At 38.1% G+C, this 24,935-nt stretch overlaps 1 protein-coding gene across 1 annotated transcript in view; it reads left to right on the top strand.

The window, feature by feature from the left end:
* Positions 1-24,935, top strand: part of EHBP1 (EH domain binding protein 1) — a gene marked incomplete at its 3' end in the record, with an annotated part of 505,676 nt that overhangs the window by 24,497 nt on the left and 456,244 nt on the right. Inside the window, exon 2 of the mRNA XM_081254153.1 lies at positions 8,437-8,575. The remainder of the gene's footprint in view (positions 1-8,436; positions 8,576-24,935) is intronic.

Below are 24,935 nucleotides of genomic sequence, written 5' to 3'. Positions count from 1 at the left end.
ATATTGAATATAGTTCCCTTTATTTTTTTTGAATTTTTGGATTTTATTTTATTTATTTTTTATACAGCAGGTTCTTATTATTAGTTATCTGTTTTATACATATTGGTGTATATATATATATGGAATGCAGTGATTAGTCCTAATGGGTTTAAAAGAAGGCAAGATCAAAAGGTCTTTCTCTATGGCTTCACTATAAAATTTCTATCAGTAAGTTTAACATGACTAGAAAACAAATTACTGTTCACATTTTTTTTGCATACTCTGGCCTCATGTTTATGGTCATCATCATGGAAGCACAGGACAAACTTTGAGAGACTGATTGGCATGATAGATGGTGCAGCCTCATGAGTAATGCTATAACCAGTATTAAAGACAGTAAATGGTATTAGGGAACTGTGGAAGTAAGAAATCTATATTGTTTAAATTCAGGCAGGTTCCAAAGAGCCATGGCATTGTGAGTAGTAATGGTGTTGCTACCTTTTTCCAGCTGTGGGACATATGAAATTAGCCTGGAACAACTCATTTGACACTAAAGAACAGAAAGAGATGGTACCTGGACTCTATGAAGAATATTCATCTGTACTGATTGGACAATAAACAAATTCTTTATATCTTTTTTATCAGCTATTTTAAATCTTCATTGATAAACTACTATTTCTCAGATTGGCCCATAAATTTTGTCACGCAGTTTTTAAATCAAATTGTATTTATAGTCAGGGAACTGAGCAAAGATATATTTGATTATGGCCCCTCACACCCTAGGGGTGGTCCTGTGTACTTGATGTCTATGTAACATCATCTCTTTTAGTTTTATAGTTGACTGTTTAATAGTCTGCATATGGATATATTCAGTGAATGACTGTAAGATTTTTCCTATACTCTTTTGCCTCTTCAGTAGATTACAAACCCTATTCATCTCTCTCTTTTTTTTAAATGCAAAATAAAAAGGCTTAAATGGAATCTTTCCGTCATTTACTCCTTGTTACTAGTTCAGCATTTGTTTTCAAGCTTTGCCAAGGGTTGTCTCCCCTATAAAATTGTGGTCTCTTCTATCAGCTGGACCCTCAATACCACAATAATCTTTTTGGGTGCTGAGTTATCCCTCATCTCCTTGTCTTCAGTGGCTAGTCCAAACTTCAAGCTCTCTTCCCCATCATTTGGCTAAAAGTAATTCCCTTTCCCCATGCCCTTACTCTCAGTAAAGGCATTTTTCTCCTACACACACACACACACACACCTCAACTTCCTGATAAATCCCCAACTTGTACCACCATCAAATTATCTTCTCTCACTCTTTCCTCCATTTCACTGTAAATAGTATTCTTCATTCTATCCAAGGTTAAATACTCCAGTGTGTTCTGATTAAACCCCGCCTGCCTATTCAGAACCACATGTTCTCAACTGTCCCCCCGCCGTCTCTCTCCCTCTCTCTCTCTGTCACACACACATTTGCACACACACACCACAACTTCCTCCTCTCTGATACCTCTTTCCTCCCGGTATATAAATTCCTCCCAATATATATGTATAAATATATAAAAAATATATAAATATATAAAGTTAATTTTTTAATATTAAACAAACAAACAAACAAACAGCTCTTCCTCAATCCAGTGTCCCCCTCAAAACAGGCTACCACATCCTATTGTGAACTGCATGTGCCCAGCAGGGAGCATTCACAGAATCAACATGGTGACCAGGTTTTCTGGGACTGACCATTACACAACCTGAGCAATTATATGTAGTGACCCTCTTCAGATTGTCTCCTTCCCTTTATAGTTACTCTTCCTGGAAAAAAAAAGGTGTAGGTTACACTTGCTGTTTCTTCTTCTTTATCATTTCCTCACTCCTTAACTGCTTCTGCCCCGTCTCTACCTCTCTCTAAGATTTGGTGCTAAGGCCAACAGTTTCTTATTACCAAATCTAATGGACATTTTTCTACCTTCATCTTACCCAGTGGTTATTTGAAGTTACAGACCATCCCTTTCTTGAAATTTCTTTAACTTCCATCCTCTTCTGATTTTTCCTTCCTCTTGCCTCGCTAGCCAGCTCTCAGTTTCCTTCAAGATCTTTGGTTGTCTGAGCCCTACTTAGCGGTCAGTGTTCTCTGGGGTTACATCCTAGACTCTATCCTCTTTTTTCAAGTTTGCTTTGGTGACATAGTTGAAACATTCGGCTTTACCTATAATGGGGTCACATTTTGAGACATGGAGTTTTGGGGGTGGAGATGAAGAGGGAATGTTCTAAAGTCAAGTGTAAGGTATAATATAACTTAGCCTTAGAGATCCTTTTAATAGTCTATGAACACAGTAGAAAACAATGTTCCATAAGCCCCCATGGTTTTTCCTTCAGTGTTGGAAGACATTATTGAATTCCAACAGCGCACCAGGTTATATGTATTTGACTTGGGTTTAGGACCAAAACTATTAAAAAAAATAGGCACAGTATCTTTAAATATAAGACCAACACTCAGCAGGAGGGAATGTTTAGACCGGGGAAATGGAAACTTGCTAAGAGTATTGCCTCTCGTCTTGGGATGAGGCAATTTTGGGACGTAAGCTGTATGAGAGGAATGGTGGGAAAAATCATTGTAACTATTGATTTTCTCTATCCCTTTTGTTCTTCCTTTGTTTTGTCAAAGGTGTATATTTGGATTTGCATAAGTGAAATGTGCACGTGCACTCTGCTACCTGCGTGCAAATAACTCTTCTGTCTGTATTTCCAGCTTGGTCTTCTGAGAGCAGGCTCACATGCTGGTGATTCCCTTTATAGGCAGATTATCCCTTCATATCAACACTCTCTAGACAGAACTCAGCCTTTCTCCCCTGCCTTTACACAATACTCCCCAACTACTCCCCCTTCTCTACTCCTACCTGGGAAAATAATACTTTTGTTCAACCACACAAGCCAAAATACCTGAGAATTGTCCATGGATCTTTTCTTTCCCTTAGTATCCACACTCCATTAACAGCCAAGTCATATTCCCACTATTCTCTTAAAGTTGCTCAAACCCTTTCTCTAGCTGTCCATCCCACTGCTATTGCCTTAGTTTATACTTGTCACCTTCCAACTTTTCCTAAAACTATTACACTGGATTTTAACTGTGTTTGTTTGTTTGTTTGTTTTCAAGCTTCCATCTTATCCCCTCTTCCTTCCACTGTTAAGAAAAAGCATACAGTGCTTGGAAATAAAGGCCAAGGCTGTGCAGTAGATCCTTTCAATGTGATGTGTTATTTAACAGGTCTACCCAGTAATTATTTCATTATGGAATGTACCACCACTGGAGTTGTTTTTTAAATTATTATTATTATTATTATTGGAATTTGTAAGGTAAGGGCTCACACCCTAGGCAGTTACATGTTAACTTGTAGATTTTTGCCTGGTAGAGATGCAAACAGTTTTGTCCCTAAAAGAGATAATCCCAAGATTTTATTGATCTAATGCTAACCAGAACTGTCTCTAACTTAAAAGAATAAGAAACTCATTTTGATTCCTCTCCTGAGAGCCTATGTAAACCTCCATTCTTCAAGTGTCTTGGAACCAGGTTACCTAAATTTCTGGTTCCCTCATTATTTAATGAGTTAAATAAAATTCTTGACCAGCGTCCATTCTATATTAACATGAAGCTCATTTTTAAAACTTTTTGAAAATTATACTTTGACACCATGCTGCTACTAATAAATTATTTCCAAATTGCTTATCTGATCATGTTATTTCTCTGTTTATTTCCCTTAATGGCTCCCTGTAACCTTAAGGACTGATGTTCCCCCTCCTTAGCTTGACACTTTCATGTCCTTTATGGCTTTAGTCCTCCCTACTTTTCTAGCTAAATCTCTTGCCATCCCCTCACAAACACTTTATGTTCGAACCATATGACACTACTAAACAAGCAACACTTTCTCCTCTTTGTACATGGTGCTCTCTCATCTAGAACCCCTCCCCCATCTCACCTCCACTACCCTTTCCCCTTTTCCCTCCTTTCTGCGTTATTTACCTACAAGACAGCCCAGCTTTCACCTCCTGTCAAAGCCTCCCCTGGTCAGAACGCATGCTGGGCTAGGTATTCCTCTCCTGTGTTCTCCCTGTGCTTCCAGTTATTGCAACACTTGCCGTACCCTCTACAATTCTTCATTTGCTTGCCTGTTTCTGAGGCTAAAAGTAGATTGTAAGCTTTTTAGCCAGGAACTGAACTGAACATCTCTTAAGTACTTAGGTTTTGACTGTACTGTTACGAAAATGATCTATTTGCCTCATCTGCCTCAGCAAAAAATAAATTTTTGTAGTACAATTGTGTCAAATTTAGTGACTGTCAACAATGTTTTAAGCATAAGCAAAGTTAGAGGTAGTCTCTTTCCAATGGCCCTTGCTCCTAAATTTATCCATTATTATGTAGAGCATTTTTCTTGATTTCTTCTTAATGTTACAGTCAGTGAAAGAAAATAAATTTTTATCATACTTTTGTCTAATAGAGGTTGTTCCACGCTTCCTGATCGTACAGTCATTAAGTTACTCGGATTTTTATTCATGCTTCAAGTTTTGCCTACATTCAAAGTAAACCATATTTATAGGCATGAAAGTGTTCCCATTTTCCCCCCCCCAAGAAATTTAGAGGAAATTATCTCTTGCTGGTTTTAAGGCCAAGGCTTCCATTGGTACACTAAGTGTTGATGGCCCTCTGATAATAGCTGATGCCACAGCCTTCCCCAGTGTATTGTGTGGGCCCTTGACTAGTCTTTCCTCTCAGCCACTTCCAGCTGTGGCTCATCTGCCCAAGCAACATTTCACTGTGTGATTTCCTATTGAAAAATGTTCTTCTTGTGCTTTTCTAAATGCTGTTCTGTCTGGAGAAAGTTGGTTCCCTTTGTAACAGTGAAAACACTGTGAGAAAAAATTTCCTAATGAAAAGAATCCTAGATTTCAATGCTGAGTATCAGCAACATAAGGAAATCACATCTGCATATGAGGATTAGAACTTTACACGTGTGATTGACCTCAGACTCCAACCAAAGCAAAAACACCATCAGGGAAATACTCTTATGCTTTCACTCACTCTGAACCCCCACCCCCAGATGTCAGGGTTCATGGTAAAGTGTGGTCCATCTATGTCCTGAAGTACTTTGAGCCTCTAAATCTTTCAAAGTGTACTTTACCCTTTCATTCTGGGTTAGAAAAGCATCATCAGAAAAGCTGAACTAGAGTTACTTGATGGTCTCATATTAGATTCCTCATTTCTTTAGATAAACAAGCACCTTCTTCTGTTAGTGGATGCTTCTCAGAAGATTTTAAAAACCAAAGTCTCAAGTGATATGAATGTCCCTGCCTAGCTGCAGTAGGATTTGGTTCGATCAGTGGTTTTTAAACTAAGTTCTGAGTGCCCTAATGAGTCCCGCAGAAATCCCTCAGGATCAAAAGGGGTGGGTAGATGATGCTTCCCCAGCCCAGTTTCAATATATGCAGCTCTATTTTTATCCACTTTATATAAATTGGGCTCTAACACACATTTCATTTGGGAAAAAAAAAAAGGTTCTACTGCTTAAAGATAAGTTTAAAAAAAGAAAACAGAACTAGAATCCTTTTTTTTGGATTCAATAGTGAGCTTACGCTGCATGCAAATAAAGTAGGCTTAAGATACTGATATTGCTGCTAGTACAAAGCAGTGACACATTTATTTTTTATTCATTTATTCTACAAATATATATTGAACTTCTCCTATATGCTAGGCAGTGTGCTGGGTGCTGGGATATAACTAAAAATAGGCAGGGTACCTACTCTCATGGACCATGTAGTCTAGCAGAAAGATGGGCAGTTAATGCACTGTGATAACTAGGTATGTGTGTTGGGGGGACGGAGTCAAGAAAGGCTTCTGAGTGTTAATGAAGCAAAAGTAGGGAAGTAGGAGTGTTCAGGAGATGGGACTTGTAAAAACCTGTGGGTGAGAGACATTGTGGCTCTGTGGAAGAACTGAAAAAAAATGTGTTAACTCTGGATTGTGGAGTTCAAGATAGAGAAGGCTTGTAAGCTATCTTAAGGAGTATGGACTTAAACTTAAGAGCCATGGGAAGCAGTGGGGCAAAATGATCAGATTTCTCCTTTTAGAAGCCCACTCTGGCTGTAAAGTGGAGAATGGAATGAACAGGAGCAGAGTGGGGAATCAGAGGAGAAGCTATTAGAGTGTTCCAAGTGAGAGATGGGGGTCCCCTTGGTTAAGGGGGCACAAGTGCAGGAGGAGAGCTGTGGCCAGATTCCAGAGATGATGCAGAGTTAGATTCCGCTGAGTCTGATGATCGATGGGATGGGTGTTGGGTATGGAAGGAAGAAGAAGTATCAAGGATGCTATTCAATTTTCTGGCTCAGGCAACTGAGTGATAGTGGAGTCATTTGTGGAGACAGGGAACTCAGAGGAGAGGGTCAGGTTTAGAGGGAAGGTGATGAGATTCATTTTGGACATGAGTTAGAGGTCCCCATGGGCCATCCATGTGTAGATGTTGAGTAGGCAGTTGAATGGTTAGGTGTATAGGTCAAGACACAGTCTGGGCTAGAGATATAGCTGTGGGACTTATCAGGGTAGAGGTGGTGATCAACATCTTGAGAATAAAGTGAATGACAGCTCCTAGGTAGACTGGTAGGTTGTGAAAAGAAGAGTGACCTAGAAAGGTGGCCAAGGAAAAGAGGACAAAGAGATGGAAAATAAGAGGATCTGGTGTCATAGAAATCAAGAGAAGAGAATGGTTCAAGGATGAGCGAGTGAGATACAGTGTTTAAATGCTGTACAGGTCACAGTCTGACAAGTGTCTTCAAAATGCAGGCCTGCCTTCTGTCAGTGACAATATTCACAAGCTGTCTGGGATTATCTCAGTCTAGTCAAAAAGTTCTCTGTACTAATCCAGGAATAAATCTCATGTGTAACTGTACAAAAATAACCAGGAGACAGGACTCCTTTAATTCTCAGTGGATTTCTATATCAATGTGTAATTTTTGTAAATATCTGAAGAAGTTTAAAATCCAAACAGCTAATGATTGAAAAATCCCTACCCACATACATGTGGGCAAATAGCTAAGGCTGTCTCTGAAGTGATTTCTCTGAAAATCCAAAAACCAAAATCAAGAATTCCACATGGTCTACTCTTTAATGTAGTATAATGTTAGTATTATGTAAAATATAATAAATAAAACTTGGGGATAAATAACTAGAGTAAGTGGAATCCACACACATACCTTAAAAAACTGCAAAGTCATGTTAACCCGCAATTACATTTTCCTCAGACTTACTTTCACCTTCCACTCAGCTTTCATTACATTCTATCCCTTATTCTACCTGTACGTTTGGGGGTAACCTTAAGGGAGCTATGATTGTGGGTAAATATGTTGAGTTTGAGATTCTTCACAGAATAGGAGGTAGTGTTTCCCACAAGGGAAGTCATTCTTTGCAGAGTTCACCACTCTGTAAACCACATGGCTGGAAGGAAACCTGGGGGTTATCTAGTCTACATTCTTCCTTTTATAGTCAATGAAATTAGGGCAGAAAGAAAAGAAGTAACTTGAGCAATGACACATCAGGCATTGAGTGGGCAGCTGAAGTAGGTCTACATACAGCCTGCCCTGGATATATAAATATAATGCATCTTGGAGAAGACAGAAAGAACTAAAATATGTTCTGTCCTATTTTATACTGCAGGACTAAATCTGTTCATGTCAAGTTGCTAAATCATTCAAATATAAAATAAAGAAAAAGGTTTACTTTTGTATGTTTGAGAGACATTATGAGAAACAGTCCACAGACATGAATTCTCTTTTATTTCCTGTTTCACTTCATTTTATGCAGACATTTGTTTCCAAAGAGATCAAAGATAGGAAAACACACTGACTTATTCTGTGATAGTCTGTGTAGCCTACATCTTGGTTCAGGGTCCTTTCCATTACAGCACTCAAGTTCATCCATCATCCCATTCCCAACAATGCCAATACTTTGACCTTCCTATGAGATGTCAGGGATTCATGTACCTGCTTGGATAGAACTGGCAATGGGACAAGGAGAGACTGGGCCAGGAGAAGCTGTTAAATCCAACTCTCCCTGGGCCAGGTCAGTGTAAGAGAGGAAATGGCTTTCTGTGGACAGATGCACCCCTGAGCTGCCAAGGATCTTGAGGGGATGGTAAAGGAGGTAGCTTTCTAAATCTTGGAAATCCAAAACCCATGGTAGGTGATGGAGTATGAGGAAAGACCTTAGACTTTGGAGTAAATGGACTTGGCTTAGCATCCTAGCTGTGCTTCTTAGAAGCAATGAGACTTTACAAATTTATTTTAACATCTCTAAGCCCTTAGTTTCTTCACCTGTAAAATTTAGTTGTGAAGATGCAATGAAATAAAGAATGTTAAGAACCCAGCACAATAGTTAATAAATTTTAATTTCTCTTTTCTTCACTTTAAATTCCTTAGGTTCCTCCCATCTCAAGCCCTGTCTCTTCACATCCCAACTAGATGGCTCTGCTAAAGACAGACTCAAGTTTTTACTGAAATACCCTTGAAGAAAACCTCTTCAGAACTTAGACCCACATTTTCAGAAGGAATTGGCACGGTAAGCGAACACTATTGGTTCCCCCCCCAGTTTTATTGAGATATAATTGACATATATCATTGTATAAGTTTAAGGTATACAACATAATTATTCGATTTATGTACATTTTGCAAAATTATCACCACAATAAGATTAGTTAACATCCATCAACTCAAATAGTAACAACTTTTTTCCTTATGAGAACTTTTAGTATCCACTCTCTTAGCAACTTTTCAAATATACAATACAGTATTGTTAACTATCGTCATCATGTTGTACATTATATCCTCAGAACTTATTTATCCTATAACTAGAAGTTTGTACCTTTTGACCACCTTCACCCAATTATATCATCCCCTGCTACTACACCCCCCCCACCTACTCCCCACCCCCTACCTTTGACAATTACAAATCTTATCTTTGTTTCTATGGGTTTGGTTTTTTGGATTCTACCTATATGTGAGATTATACAGTATTTGTCTTTCTCTGACTTATTTCATTTAGCATAATGCCCTCAAGTTTCCTCCATGTTGTTGCAAATAGCAAGACTTCCTTTTTTCTCATGACTGAATAGTAATCTATTGGGTGTATATATACCACAATTTCTTTATCTATTCATCTGTTGATGGACACTTAGGTTGTTTCCGTGTTTTGGCTATTGTAAATAATGCTGCAATGAACATGAGGTGCAGATATTTCTTCGAGATACTGATTTTGTTTCCTTTGGATATAACCCAGGAGTGAAATTGCTGGATCATATGGTAGTTCTATTTTTACTTATTTTTTTTGAGGAACCTCCATACTGTTTTCCATAATGTCTTTACCAATTTACATTTCTACCAAGAGTGCTCAACAGTTCCCTTTTCTCCATGTTTTCGCCAGCATTTGTTATCTCTTGTCTTTTTCATGATAGTCATTCTTACAGATGTGAGGTAATAGAGTGGTTCTGAGTTGCATTTTCCTAATAATTAGTGATGGCCAACACTATTTGTGACGGAGAAAAATTGCTTGCAATTTATAATACCCAACTGATTCCAAAAGAAGTTCTTTGCTGAACAGTGTGATTGGTATGAGGATGCAAGATTAAGAAAGTTCACTAACTTGTTCTGCATTGGAAACTTTTTATTTATTTATTTTTTTACAGGAGGTAGAAGGGGAGGGCAGGGACAAGGGACAAGGCAGTGAGATCCAGAACCAGGGAAAACTGAAGCCTATGTGTGGACAAGATTAAAGGGTGAAGAGGTAGCCGAGGGGAACTTTGTGGGGTGCATGGAGATGTTTAATAGGAGTATCTGTGAAAGTTTGCCATCTGGTGCTTGATATAACCCTTTCATGCATCTCTCTATGAAATCTGTCATAAAACCTTTGTTTCTTATAATGTCTCAGGGGAGTCGAATTTGTTCTTGTTGAGAAGCATAGAAGTGCTGAGTCCTACTTCAAGGTGTCTGTGAGTCCAGGACAGGGCTGACTATGAAGTCTAGACATATCTGGGTCATATTACTTAGATATCAGCATCCTCTCCTCTGGCCAAAGATATGCATTGTTTTTAAAAAGCAGAATAAAGAAATAAACACCTAGGGCTTCCCTGGTGGCACAGTGGTTGAGAGTCCGCCTGCCGATGCAGGGGACACGGGTTCGTGCCCCCGTCCGGGAAGATCCCAAATGCCGCGCAGCGGCTGGGCCCGTGAGCTATGGCCGCTGAGCCTGCGCTTCCGGAGCCTGTGCTCCGCAACGGGAGAGGCCACAACAGTGAGAGGCCCGCGTACTGCAAAAAAGAAAAAAAAAAAAAGAAATAAACACCTAGAAACCATCATTATTAGGCCCAGAACCACACATCGAATCTCTGAAGGATGAAGATAGTTTCATCTGGCAAAGGAACACAAAATCCAGAAGATGTTGGCTTAACCTACATCTTCCCTTTGTACCTCACAAAATGGTTATAGAACTTCCACTCCAAATCTTTCTGATCTGGACAATGTCACTGGTTCAAAACATTTACCTGATGCTGCAAAATTTGTGTGAAAAGTCAAGGAATAAAACAGATTCAGTAAATCCTAAGGCAGGGACTCTCAGTTGACTGAGAACTCTTTCTATGCCCAGAAAACTAACAGCAGCAGCCTTCCCAGCTCATTTGTAAGGTATTGAGGGAATGCGGTAATTTTCAGAGCTTCCAGCAGAGCTTGTGGTCACATTTAGCTCTATAGCTCTACCTGCTCATAACTCTCCTTGCTTTTTCACAGTGGAACTGGGTCTATTAGGAAGCAAGAATTAGCTTTTAAGAAAAAGGTCTCAGAAAAACACATATCTCATAAAAACTGATAAGAGTGAAAATTGCATGTAATATAGATGACAAAGTCCAGGAGAGAATCCAGGAAGCTTTTAAGATTTGAGAGTGGTGCGTAGTGTACTACTTTGGAAAAAAGGCTACTCAAATGAATAAGCTGCAGGGATTTGTTGTGGGAGCTTAATTGCTTCAAGACTTTGGTGCCACTTCCAGAACAGCTGCTCGTTTAATTGGAAAACTGGTTTCTACAGAATGACTAACAGGTACAAATGAGTGGATGATGCTCTGCTGCAAAGATAACATAAAGATAGCTCTGAATGTGCTACCCTGAGCCATCACATAAGCCAGCTCTGAGAACTGAGCATTGTGAGGTAGAGGAAAGAGCATAAGATTTAGAGTCAAATGACCAAGATGAAAACCCAAGCTCTAATATTTGCTCCCTGTCAAGTAGCAGGTCACTCAGTTCTTGTGAGACTCAATATGCTCTTCTATCAAATGAGGTGTTATATGTCACATGATTGTCATGAGGCTCAATGGATATAAAGTATAGGTGGAAGCACTTATAGGTTATTACAAGATATTGAATATAGTTCCCTGTGCTATACAGTAAATCTCTGTTGCTTATCTGTTTTATATGTAGTAGCTTCTATCTGTTAATCCCATACTGCTAATTTATCCCCTCCATATCACCCCTTTGGTAACTGTGAGTTTGTTTTCTATGTCTGTGAGTCTGTTTCTGTTTTTGTATATAGATTCATTTGTATTATTTTTTAGATTCCACATGTAAGTGATATAATACTATATTTGTCTTTCTCTGATTTACTTCACTTACTATGATATCCTCTAGGTCTATCCGTGTTGCTGCAAATGGCAATATTTCATTCTTTTTTTATGGCCGAGTAATATACCATTGTATATGTGCACCTTCTTAAGCCAGTTGTCTGTTGATGGACACCTGGGTTGCTTCCATGTCTTGGCTATTGTAAATAGTGGGGCCATGTACATTGGGGTGCATGTATCTTTTCTTTTTTTTTTTTAAATCTAACAAAGTGTTTTTTGTTTTGTTTTGTTTTGTTTTTTGCGGTATGCGGGCCTCTCACTGTTGTGGCCTCTCCCGTTGTGGAGCACAGGCTCCAGACGCGCAGGCTCAGCGGCCATGGCTCATGGGCCCAGCCGCTCCGCGGCATGTGGGATCTTCCCAGACTGGGGCACGAACCCGTGTCCCCTGCATCACCAGGCGGACTCTCAACCACTGCGCCACCAGGGAAGCCCTAACAAAGTGTTTTTATTTTTTAAATTTATTTTTTATTGATGTATAATTGAATTACAATATTGTGTTAATTACCACTGTACAGCAAAGTTATACATATATATACATTCTTTTTCATATTCTTTTCCATTATGATTTGTCACAGGCTATTGAATATAGTTTCCTGTGCTATACAGTAGGACCTTGTTATCTATCCATTCTATATATTGTATTTCAAATTGGAGTTTTCATCTTTTCTGGATATATGCCCAGGAGTGGGATTGCTGGATCACATGGTAGTTCTATTTTTAGTTTTTTAAGGAACTTCATGCTGTTTTCCATAGTGTCTGCATCAATTTACATTCCCACCAACAGTGTAGGAGGGTTCCCTTTTCTCTACATCTCCTCCAGCTTTTATTTTTTGTAGACTTTTTGATGATAGCTATTCTGACTGGTGTGAGGTGATATCTCATTGTGGTTTTGATCTGCATTTCTCTAATATTAGCAATGTTGAACATCTTTTCAAGTGCCTGTTGGCCTAGATGGAAGCAATTAAATTTTTATTTTATTTTTAAAATTTATTTATTCATTTTTGGCTGCGCTGGGTCTTCGTTGCTGTGTGCGGGCTTTCTCTAGTTGCAGCGAGTGGGGGCTTCTCTTCGTTGCGGTGCACAGGCTTCTCACTGCGGTGGCTTCTCTTGTTGCAGAGCACAGGCTCTAGGCACGTGGGCTTCAATAGTTGTGGCACGCGGGCTCAGTACTTGTGTCTTGCAGGCTCTAGAGCGCAGGCTCAGTAGTTGTGGCACACGGGCTTAGTTGCTCTGCAGTATGTGGGATCTTCCCGGACCAGGGCTTTATTCTTAACCAGTGTGCCACCAGGGAAGATCTAAAAAAAATTTTTTTTAATTTAAAACTAATACATGTTTAGCACAAGAAATTGGAAAACAGAAAAAGAAAAAGGAAAATACCAGAGAAGTACCCATCATTTTATCAACCAAGGAGAATAGATAGTATTTCAGTGTCTTCAATCTTTTTTATATGTATGGGTACACACACACACACACACACACACACGCACACGCACACTCTTCCTTTTAAACAAAAATAACATTTTAACTGCATATGTTTTTGTAGCCTGTGTTTCTACTTAGCAATATATTGTGAAATATTTCCTGTGTCAATAGTCTTCTACTACATGTTTAGGAAAGCAGTTTGTGTGTGTGTGTGTGTGTGGTCACAACGCATGTCTTGCGGGATCTTATTTCCCCAACCAGGGATTGAACCCCGGCCCACAGCAGTGAAAGCCCCTAGTTTTTACCACTGGACCTCCAGGGAATTCCAGGTAAAGCCCTTTTAAAACTGTGAAGGGCCATTCATATATCAGTAGTTATTATTCAAATATGAATGAATGAATGAATATCCTCATGTCTTCCCCAATATACACAAAACCCTATGCATCCAAAAAGTTTTCCTGCATCATTCTATTGGCAATTCTCTAAATAAAACTTAAGGTGAGCACAATAATTTTTGCCTAGCTTTTGTTATTTCTTTTCTAATCTTTTCTTTCTAATAACTAGGAAGACAAAAGTTACAAAATGAGATTATGTGCCAATATATTTTATTTTAAATGCCTTTGATTTATTCTCTTCAAATTTGCTTTGGCAATGATGCATGGCTTCTGTTGAGAAATGCTACATGTGTACCATGATGTTTCACATTAACATAAATTAACAATAATTACCTGGAAGTCTGGACCCACTGTCCCTTTGTTTTCCACGTTCAAGGTCTTTTACTCTCATGAAGAATATATATGCTTTTGCTATGCACACAACTAGGAAATAAATTGTGACTTTGAGTTGGAAATGGTTAAAGATGATGAATGGGCAAGTTAATTTGGTATGAGGATGTTTTGCCCGCTTTCCCTGCCTTATCTAACCTGGATTGAGATTTTGGAGGCATGGACCCTCTTTCTGACTCTGTTACTATTCATGCATTGTAAGCAAGCCACTCACCTTTCCTCAACCTTGGTTTTCTCATCTGTAAAATGTCAGGAGGAAAAGAGATCATCTCTAAACTTCTAAGATTTTAAGGCCACATTTGGAGAACCAGGTGAGCATCCTGTTGGCATACCAGAAATGCCCTGGAACAGCTCTAACTAGTTGATAAAATATTGAAATCTTTTGTATCACTTATTAAAATGCCCCTGCTAGAGCTTCCAAGTGCCCCCATTCTGCAATCCCACCACTTTCAATGTCCCTGGCCCTTCCTCCTGGACCCTCAGCCTCCTCCAAATTCCACCAACTAAGGGGCCTCCAGCTGGCATCCATTCTGGTTACTCAGTTTCTGACTCCATCCAGTTTTTAAATATTTTGAATATCCCTCCTGATTATAAGAAGCTCCTTTGCATGCTCAGTGCACAATGCATGCCGGCTCATGACAGGCTAAATCATTATCCCTGTGACTAAATCTTCTGAAGTTCACAAAATTGGAGACTATGTTTAGAATTGACCATTTTTACATGTAGTGGGTGAAAATAAAGTGAAAACCTTAACTGAACTTTGTGAGTTTTATCGATTTATGTGTAATTTAAGGTAAAGTTGATACATTTCTTTTTCTAAGTGTATTGAGTTGTTTCTATTGTTTAAAAAGTAAAGTGATTTTTTTAAGTTTAGTTTTAGACTTCAAAATAGCAGGATATAGTAATGTATTCTTTTTTATTTTTTGAATATCTTTATTGAGGTTTCAGTCACATACCATAAAATCCACCCATTTAAAGTGTACTGCTCAATGGTTTGTAACATATTCAAGAGTTACGCAACCATCATTACAATCTAATTTTATCACCCTAAATACCCATCCTCCTTAGCTACCACTCCCCATCCCCCTTCCCTCAGCCACTGGAAACCACTAATCTACTTCTGTTTCTATGGATTTGCCTATTCTTGGACATTTCATATAAATGGAATCATATACAATATGTGGTCTTTTATTGACTGGCTTCTTTCACTTAACATTGTTTTCAAGGGTATGAATATATTCTTAATGTAGAAGCAAGTTGAAACCAGAAGCAATCCTGAGCCAAAGTTTGAGGACACAATACCATTTGGCTTGGTGATCCAGCTACCCACCCCCACCCACCCACCCCCAACCCCCGCCACCTTCCCTCCCTAAGTCGTTTCCCCATTCTGGACTTATCTCCTCTCCTACAAACAAATGTCTTGTCAAAAGCTTCAATCTGTGAAGATCTGTTTTATCTCAGATCTCACAAACTCATTGAAAGTCAGGAATCAGAGGCAGTGGGGACTTAATACCCCACTATCCCCAGTGGTAATTAATTTAAAAGGATAATTCCTTAATAACAATAATAATTTTCATTTTGGAGCCCTAACTAAGGGCTGGGTTCTGCACTAAGCACATTTCTATATCTCGCTGTAGGTAATTCTTGCTAACCACAGAGGAGTATATTAATACTTTAATTTCACAGAGGAGAAGTAAGAGGTTCAAAGAAGTTAAGTAATTTCCCCAAGGCAAGCCATCTATCCAATGGCAGAAACAGGATGTCCATCCAGATGTGTTTGATATTAAGGTCCATGCTCTTAATTACTTCATTTCATAGAGTTTAAGACTCACATTTTTCACATTTTAGTGTCTCCAAAATTAGGATGCCTCTTACAATTGGTGATGTCTTATTATAATTGGCATTGGTTTTTCTTTCTTAGTGGCACATAAAATAGTGGTACATCTTACAATTGATTATATCTTTGTTCTGATAAAACTTGGTATAAAACAATATTGCCTCCCTAAAGGAATTAACCTTTAATAATGAAATTTAAGGATTAGTGGCAAAGTTAGGAGGAGAGGAGGAGATGGATTTTAAGGGGAAATTCCACCCTCAGCATCACAATGTATCTCATAATACAAATGCTTACATGCTTCTTCTGTGGATAAAAGTGATCTGATAAATGCTGTCCTCAGTCATAAACAATTATGTTTTCTGAATATATACTGAAATGGAAAAACTTTGAAATCTAAATTTTTCCACTGCAGTATAGAGCAATGATGGTCTTGCAACATCAGTTAAAGAGCTGTCATTGTTATTCGAATTGATTTTAATTGCATTTAATTTTAAAAACATTATGAAACTTTTAAAGGATGATGTTCCAACTCTGAAAAAGTTGAGGAATCACTGACCTACAGCAAACTGATATTAGGATATTAGACGTATATTTGCAATGCCTCATGTATTTCTATATTTTCTTCTCATACTTTCTGCCCACGACATTTTTGAGAAGAAAGTGAATATAAATGTTTTTGCACAAAAAATTCCTTCCCAGTATTTCTCTTTCTGTTTTCTAGCAGAGGCATTCTAAGTGGAGTGCCCTCTGATCTTTCCAGAGCAGAATGAGAATGAGGTAGAAGGAAGGAGGCAAGAGAAACTCATGAGTATTCACTCGTTCAGTTAGGTTACTGTTGACCTGTTCTTTTTTCTTTCTGGTGTTTATCTGGACTGAGTCATAGGACTATAGGCTTTCCTGTCTTGTATAGAGATTCACCCAGTTGAGCTGGAGTCAGGATTTTCTTTTTCTGGACAAATCTCAAACTAGAAACTTAAAAGGAGAGAGAGATAGAGATGGAGAAAAGAGGGAGAGGGAGAGAAGAAGGGGAGGGGAAGGGGACAAAAAGGCAGGGGATAACATTATCATCAGATGATGCTTTTTTAAAAAAGAGCTCCCTCTGGTTGCTGTGTGAGAACAGACTGGAGAATTGTTCTTGAAGATAAGGATAAGATGTGGATTCTTGTCCCGATGCTATCAGATGCTGGATGACTGAGGCAATGCATTAATCTTGGTTTCCTAATGAGGTTAATTATGTCTGTCATATCTAGCTTACAAGTTGTTATGAGATTCAAATAAAATGATGCATACAAAGTGTTTTGAAGAAGCTCAAAGGAAGACATAAATACAAAAATTAATTTAGATGGCAAGGTGCTACATAGCAAAGCTTTTGTGATAATAATTACAACAAAATAGCTACACTTATTGAGCACATATTTTGCATTTTGTCTTCACAGTAGCAATTATGAGAAAGGTATTATGACTTTCAATTCGGAGCTGAGCGAACAGACTTAAAGAAGTTAAGCAACTTTCCCAAGGTCACAGTTGCTTAGTTGCAGAACCAGGATTTAAACCCAGGTGTGGCTGACTCTTAAGCCATAGCTTAAGTCACTCCACTTACATCTTCAATCTTTTTCTCTTTATCACATTTATTGTGAGAACCACAGAAAATATAAGTATTTAAAGTAATAACTCATTTTGCCCACACATATTATTTATAAGCTTGCCTTCTTTTTCTTTTGTGTGTTGTTTTCGGTTTATAAAACTTTTTTTCTGCTATAACTGAGTTATATGGACAGCTGGAATGATAGCAGGTAAGAGCTGAATGTCAACAAGTAAGCAGGTCAGCCTTTTTCACCAGACTTAGGAGCAACTGGATAATATTTTCTGGGTTTGATCATTCTTTGTTATTTATATGATACCAAATAAGTTTGCTGAATTATAGAAACTTTTTTCTTTCTTTTTAAAATTGAGATATGATTGACATATAGCATTGTGTAAGTGTAAGGTGTATAAGATGTTGATTTGATACAGTTATATATAGCAAAGTGATTACTATCTTAGCATTAGCTAACACCTCTATCACATCACGTAATTATCATTTCTTTTTTGTGGTGAGAACAATTAAGATCTATCATCTTGGCAACCTTGAAGTTTATAATACACTCTTTTTTTTTTTTTTTTTTTTTTTTTAAATTATTTATTTATTTATTTATTTATTCATTTATTTATGGCTGTGTTGGGTCTTCGTTTCTGTGTGAGGGCTTTCTCTAGTTGCGGCAAGTGGGGGCCACTCCTCATCACGGTGCGCGGGCCTCTCACTATTGTGGCCTCTCATTGCGGAGCACAGGCTCCAGGCGCGCAGGCTCAGTATTTGTGGCTCACGGGGCTAGTTGCTCCACGGCATGTGGGATCTTCCCAGACCAGGGCTCGAACCCGTGTCCCCTGCATTGGCAGGCAGATTCTCAACCACTGCGCCACCAGGGAAGCCCTATAATACACTCTTGATGGCTATAATCATTATGCTGTGCATTAGATCCCCAGAACTTATTTATCTACTAGTTTCAAGCTTGTATCCTTAAACAACATCTCCCCGATTTCCCCACCCCCCCACCTCCTGATAAATACCATTGTACTCTCTTTTTTAACAAGTTCAGCTTTTTTAGATTCCACATATAAGTGATATCATACAGTATTTGTCTTTCTCTGTCTGACTTATCGCACTTAGCATAATGCCCTCAAGGTCCATCCATGTTGTCTCAAATGGCAGGGTTTCCTTCTTTCTCATGACTGAATAATATTCCATTGTGTGTGTGTGTGTGTGTGTGTGTATGATATGTGACAAACAGATCATATCTTCTTTATCCATTCATCTGTTGACCAACACTTAGGTTGTTTCCATATCTTGGCTATTATGAATAATGCTGAATTGAACATGGGACTGCAAATATCTTTTCAATACCCTGTTTTCATTTCCTTTAGCTATATACTCAGAAGTGGGATTGCTGGATCATACGATAGTTCTATTTTTAATTTCTTGAGATATTGCCATACTGTTTTCCATAGTGGCTGAACCAATTTACATTCCCACCAACAGTGCACAAGGGTTCCTTTTTCTCAAAAACCTCATCAGCACTTGCTATTTTCTTCTTGGTGATAGCATTTTAACAGGTGTGAGGTGATATTTCACTGTGGTTTTATTTGCATTTTGCTGAAGATTAGTGATACTGAGCATCCTTTTGTGTACCTTTTGGCCATTTGCATTCTTCTTTGGAAGAATATCTATTCAGTTCCTCTGCCCATTTTAAAGTCAGATTATTTGTTTTTGTTATTAAAATGTATGTGTTCTTTATATATTTTGGTTATTAACCCCTTATCCAATATATGGTTTGCAAATATTTTCTTCCATTCCTTAAGTTGCCTTTTGATTTGTTGTTTGTTTCTTCTGCTGTGCAGAAGCTTTTTAATTTGAGGTAGTGCCATTTATTGATTTTTGCTTTTATTGCTTGATATTTTGGTGTCATATCTAAAAAAATCATTGCCAAGACCAATGTCAAGGAGTTTTCTTCCCTATGTTTTCTTCTAGTTTTATAGTACCAGGTCTTATGGTTAACTCTTTCATTCATTTCAGGTTAATTTTTGTGAGTGGTGTAAAATATGGGTCCAATTTCATTGTTTTGAATATGGTTATCCAGTTTTCGCAAGACCATTTGTTGAAGAGACTATCCTTTCTCCACTGAGTGTTCTTGGCTCCCTTGTCAAATATTAGTTGGCCATATATGCTGGGATGTATTTCTGGACTCTCTATTCTATTCCATTGGTCTCTGTGTCTATTTTTATGCCAGTACCATACTGTATTAATGACTGTAACTTTGTAGTATAGTTTGAACAAAGACATATGTTGCCTCCAGTTTTATTCTTTCTCAGGATTGCTCTGGCTATTCAGGGTCTTATGTGGTTCTATAGAAATTTTAGGATTATTTTTTCTATTTCTGTAAAGAATGCTCTTGGAATTTTGATATGGATTGTGTTGAATCTATAGAGTGCTTTGAGTAGTATGGACATTTTAACAGTATTCTTCTGATCCATGAACAAGGGATATCTTTCTGTTTGTGTCTTCTTCAATTTCTCTCATTGAAGTCTTGCAGTTTTCATTATATAGCTCTTTCACTTTTTTGGTTAAATTATTCATAAATATTTTCTTGATTTGATGCTATTGTGATGTGATGCTATTGGGATAGCTTTATTTTTTTGCAGATATTTTGTTGTTAGTGTATAGAAGCACAACTGATTTCTATATGTTGATTTTATATCCTGCAAATTTAATGAATTCATTGATCCAATCCAACAATTTTTGGTTGAGTCTTTAGGATTTTCTATTTATAAGATCATATCATCTGCAAATAATGGCAATTTTACTTCTTCCTTTGTGATTTAGATGCCTTTTATTTCTTTGTCTTCTCTAATTGCTCTAGCTAGGACTTCCAGTACCATGTTGATAAAGACTGGTCAAAGTGGGCAACCTTGTTTTGTTTCTGATCTTAGAGAAAAAGATTTCAATCTTCCACTGTTGAATAGGATGATAACTATGGGTTTGTTGTATGTAGCTTTACTATGTTGATATATGTTCCTTCTATGTCCAATTTTTTGAGGGCTATTATCATGAAAGGATGTTTTATTTTTTTTTTTATTTTTTTTATTTTTTTTTTCTTTTTGCGGTATGCGGGCCTCTCACTGTTGTGGCCTCTCCCATTGCGGAGCACAGGCTCCAGACGCGCAGGCCCAGAGGCCATGGCTCACAGGCCCAGCCGCTCCGCGGCATATGGGATCCTCCCAGACCGGGGCACGAACCCGTATCCCCTGCATCGGCAGGCGGACTCTCAACCACTGCGCCACCAGGGAGGCCCAGGATGTTTTATTTTGTCAAATGCTTTTTCTGCATCTATTGAGATAATCACATGACTTTTATATTTTATTCTATTAACGTGGTATATCACATTTCTTGATTTGTGTATAGTGAAACATTCTTGCATCCCAGGGATAAATCTCATTTGGTCATGGTGTATGATCCTTTTAATGTGTTGTTAAATTTAGTTTGCTAATATTTTGTTGAGAAACTTTACATCTATATTCATCAGGGATTTCAGTGTATAGTTTTCTTTTCTTGTGGTGTCCTTATCTGGCTTTGGTATCAGGGTAATGCTGGCCTCTTAAAATGAATTTGAAATTGTTCCCTCCTCTTCAATTTTTTGGAAGAGTTTGAGAAGGATTGGTATTAATTCTTTAAATGGTTGGCAGAATTCATCACTGAAGCCATCTGGTACTGGGCTTTTCTGTGTTGGAAGATTTTTGATTATGGATTCTATCTCCTTACTCATTATCGGTCTGCTCAGATTTTCTAATTCTTCCTAATTCAGCCTTGGTTGGTTGTATGTTTCTAGGAATTTATCCATTTCTTCTAGGTTATCTAATTTGTTGGCATATAGTTGTTCATGGTAGTCTTGTATGATCTCTTTATTAGTTCTCTTTATTAGTCAGTCTAGCTAAAGGCTTTTTGTGTATCTTTTCCAAAAACCAGCTCCTAGTTTTATTAATATTTTCTATTGTTTTTCTGGTCTCCATTTCATTTATTTCTGCGTGATCTTTGTAATTTCCTTCCTTCTGCTAACTTTGAGCTTAGTTTGTTCTTCTTTGTCTAGTTCCTAGAAATGTAAAGTTTGGTTGTTTATTTGAGATCTTTCTATTTTCTTAGTATATGTATTTATTGCTATAAATTCCATCTCAGAACTGCTTTTGCAACATCCAGAGGTTTTGGTGTGTTGTGTTTCCATTTTCATTTATTTTAAGATTTTTAAAATTTCTCTTTCGATTTCTTCTTTGACCCATTGGTTTTTCAGGTGTGTGTTGTTTAGTTTCCACATATTTGTAAACTTTTGAACTTTCATTTTGTTGTTGATTTCTAGTCACACCACTGTGATAGGAAAAGATACTTGGTATGATTTCAGTATTCTTAAATTTGCTAAGACTTGTTTTGTGGCCTATCATAATCTATCCTAGAGAATGTTCCACATGCACTTGAGAAGAATGTGTATTCTGCTGCTGTTGAATGGAATGTTCTATAAATGCCTATAAGGTCCATTTGGTCTAATGTATGGTTGAAGTCCAACATTTCCTTGTTGCATTTGTCTGGAGGATCTAACCATTGCTGAAAGTGAGGTTATTGAAGTCCCCTACTATTATTGTATAGTTGTCAATTTCTCCCTTCAGAGCTGTTATTATTTGCTTAATATATTTAGGTGCTCCAATGTTGGGTGTGTATATATTTACAATTATTATATCTTCTTAATGAATGACCACTTATAATTATATAATGACCTTCTTTGTCTCTTGTTACCATTTTTGGCTTAAAGTCTATTTTGTCTGAAATAAATATAGTTCACCTGCTTTCTTTTGACTTCTTAAATGGACTATCTTCTTATATCCCTTCACTTTGAGCCTATATGTGTCCTTAAATCTGCATCTTGTAGGCAGCATATAATTGGGCAAAACTTTTTTCACTTGAATGTATTGTCAAAAATTCTGTTATACAGACAAACAGAATAGGACAGAATCTATGCTTTCTGTATAAAATTATATATATCCACAATGAAATTGGGCCCAGTGTCTGAGCTTTGAGCTATTCATGGGCTTAAATTTATAGCAAAGGGTCAAATATAAGAAATTCTAACTTGTCATATGTTCCTGCTTCCTCACTCCAAACTAAGCCAGTTTTGATGAAAAAAATTCTGTAATGTGAGTGTTGATGAAAGAGCAAACAGACTTTTTTTTTAATAACATGAGATTTAGGAATTAAACACAGCAGGCAGAAGATCCTGTAGGAATTTCAAGTGATATTTTATGATGGTTCACTACAGGATGTTCTAAGCCTTGGTTTACATAGCATGCTATTTTATATAGTATTCTTTATTCTTGGGATCCCAGCAAGAGGAGATATTGTATTGATATAGATAATCATCTCTGCTTCCTTCCTATCTGGCCAGGAGGGAAGGGAATAAACAAAAATAACATCTAGCTCATAGGAGAAGTAGAAAAGAAAGTTTAGAAGAGAAAAGGCCAACATAAAAAATAAATGTGAAAATGGATAACCAGTGGACCTACTATATAGCACAGGGGACTCTGCTCAATGTTATGTGGCAGCCTGGATGGGAGGGGAGTTTGGGGGAGAATGGGTACATGCATATGTATAGCCGAGTCCCTTTGCTGTGCATCTGAAACTATCACAACATTGTTAATCGGCTATACTCCAATATAAAATAAAAAGTAAAAAAAAAAACTTTCCCCTATCAGCTATTGGTTTACCTTGAAATTCAGTCTGTATAGTGAGGGGAGTTTGGGGGAGAATGGGTACATGCATATGTATAGCCGAGTCCCTTTGCTGTGCATCTGAAACTATCACAACATTGTTAATCGGCTATACTCCAATATAAAATAAAAAGTAAAAAAAATAAATAAATAAATAAATAAATAAATAAATAAATAAATGTGCAGTAATGGATATTTTGAGTAGGATAAGCTTACATTATGGATCTCCTAAAAGATAAATACAAGTTGAAAATATGTCTAAATGTTTTAACTGAACTTTCTCAGAATTACTAATTTTATGGCCTTTACAAGGAGATATCTGCCACATCTTTTAAAATATCCAGGGGTCTTCTTATATTCATTTATCATTTACTCTTCTTTTAATTATGTAATTAGTGGTTGTTTTATTCATCATGCACCTGTGAGGCAGATGCCAGAGACTGGACATTTAAAAAGTACAAAAAGCAGAGTTCTTGTCTGTGGGCTGCTTAACATTTGGTTGGAAGGCCCAGATATATAAAATAATAAGATGACAAAAGCAATACAATGACAGTTTCAGTTAGGAAGAAATAGCAGGGGTGTAGAGAAAAAAACAACAATATTTCTATTGATGTTTTTAAAGAAAACTGCCATTCTACCCAATGGAATATTTAGTGAGATGAGCACTAGGAAGAGATTGGTCATGGGAATTTGAGGGTAAAAGCTGGAAAAAGCTGAATTGCAATACTTCACAGAGGAAAATACTTCAAGGTTCTTGGTTCAGTCTGGGGGTAGGGGAGGGAAGTAGGGGAAGATAAAGAATGGAAAGAGAGAAGAGAGGAGCCAGTAAGAAAAAGACAGGCTGGTGTCAGGCCATGAAAGACCACAGGATGCTCAACATGTCATTTTGAAATTGTTTGTATCCTTGTGACTCAAAGCCCTCTTTCTCTGACCTTCCTTCCCAGGGTGCTATCTACAGTAAATTTGACTCTTCTCAGGAATGCTGTGTGCAGAGGAGTAGTTTATTGTTGTTGTTTGTGTGTGTGTGACTGCCAAAGAAGGAGCTAAGTTTCACAGGATGGATCTCAGAGAGCACCTGGAAGGGAGGCAGAGTAGGCCTGAGAACCCAAGGCTCAGAAGAGCTCACAGAAATCATAGAGGATTGTGGGCCATGGAGTTGTACCCGGGTCTCCAGGGAATGAAGCCTCAGCTGACATCCAGTTTCCACAGACAAACAGGGATATGATCACACAAGCGGTGCATGTGTGTGTTTCAAGGTGGGGTGGGTAGTTAGAGAAGGGAAATTTTAATCCAAATCTTGGAAGAAATGGTGTTTTAGGATAGCAGCTGGGCATTATAGGGTGACACCCAGCATGAACAAGGCCATTAGCCGACACTCACATGTGCACACAATTTATAAATGACAATATTTTGGCTACAGTTGGAGATTCACTGTGGGTTTGAAGGAACCCACTTTCAATTCTTCTTCAAGTTGCTAATGGTTCAATAAGAAACAAGGCCCAGACCTGTGGTTTGCAAACTTGTTTTTTTTTTTTTTTTTTTTTGCGGTACGCGGGCCTCTCACTGCTGTGGCCTCTCCCGTTGCGGAGCACAGGCTCCGGACACACAGGCTCCGCGGCCATGGCTCGCGGGTCCAGCCGCTGCGCGGCATGTGGGATCTTCCGGGATAGGGGCACGAACCCGTGTCCCCTGCATCGGCAGGCGGACTCTCAACCACTGCGCCACCAGGGAAGCCCTGCAAACTTGTTTTTAACAATGGAATCTTATCTTCAAATAAAGTCTTATCCCAAAGTGCAACAGGTAAACAGAAAAACTCAGTTGCCCTGGTTAAGAGGGTAGCAGTCTTTTCCTTTTGTGCTCTCCCATGCCCAT

Source organism: Mesoplodon bidens (genome assembly GCF_964165515.1).
Source record: "Mesoplodon bidens genome assembly, chromosome: 14".
Taxonomy (NCBI): Eukaryota; Metazoa; Chordata; class Mammalia; order Artiodactyla; family Ziphiidae; genus Mesoplodon; species Mesoplodon bidens.
The sequence above is the reverse complement of the archived record's forward strand: the minus strand, read 5'-3'. Positions and strand labels throughout refer to the sequence as shown.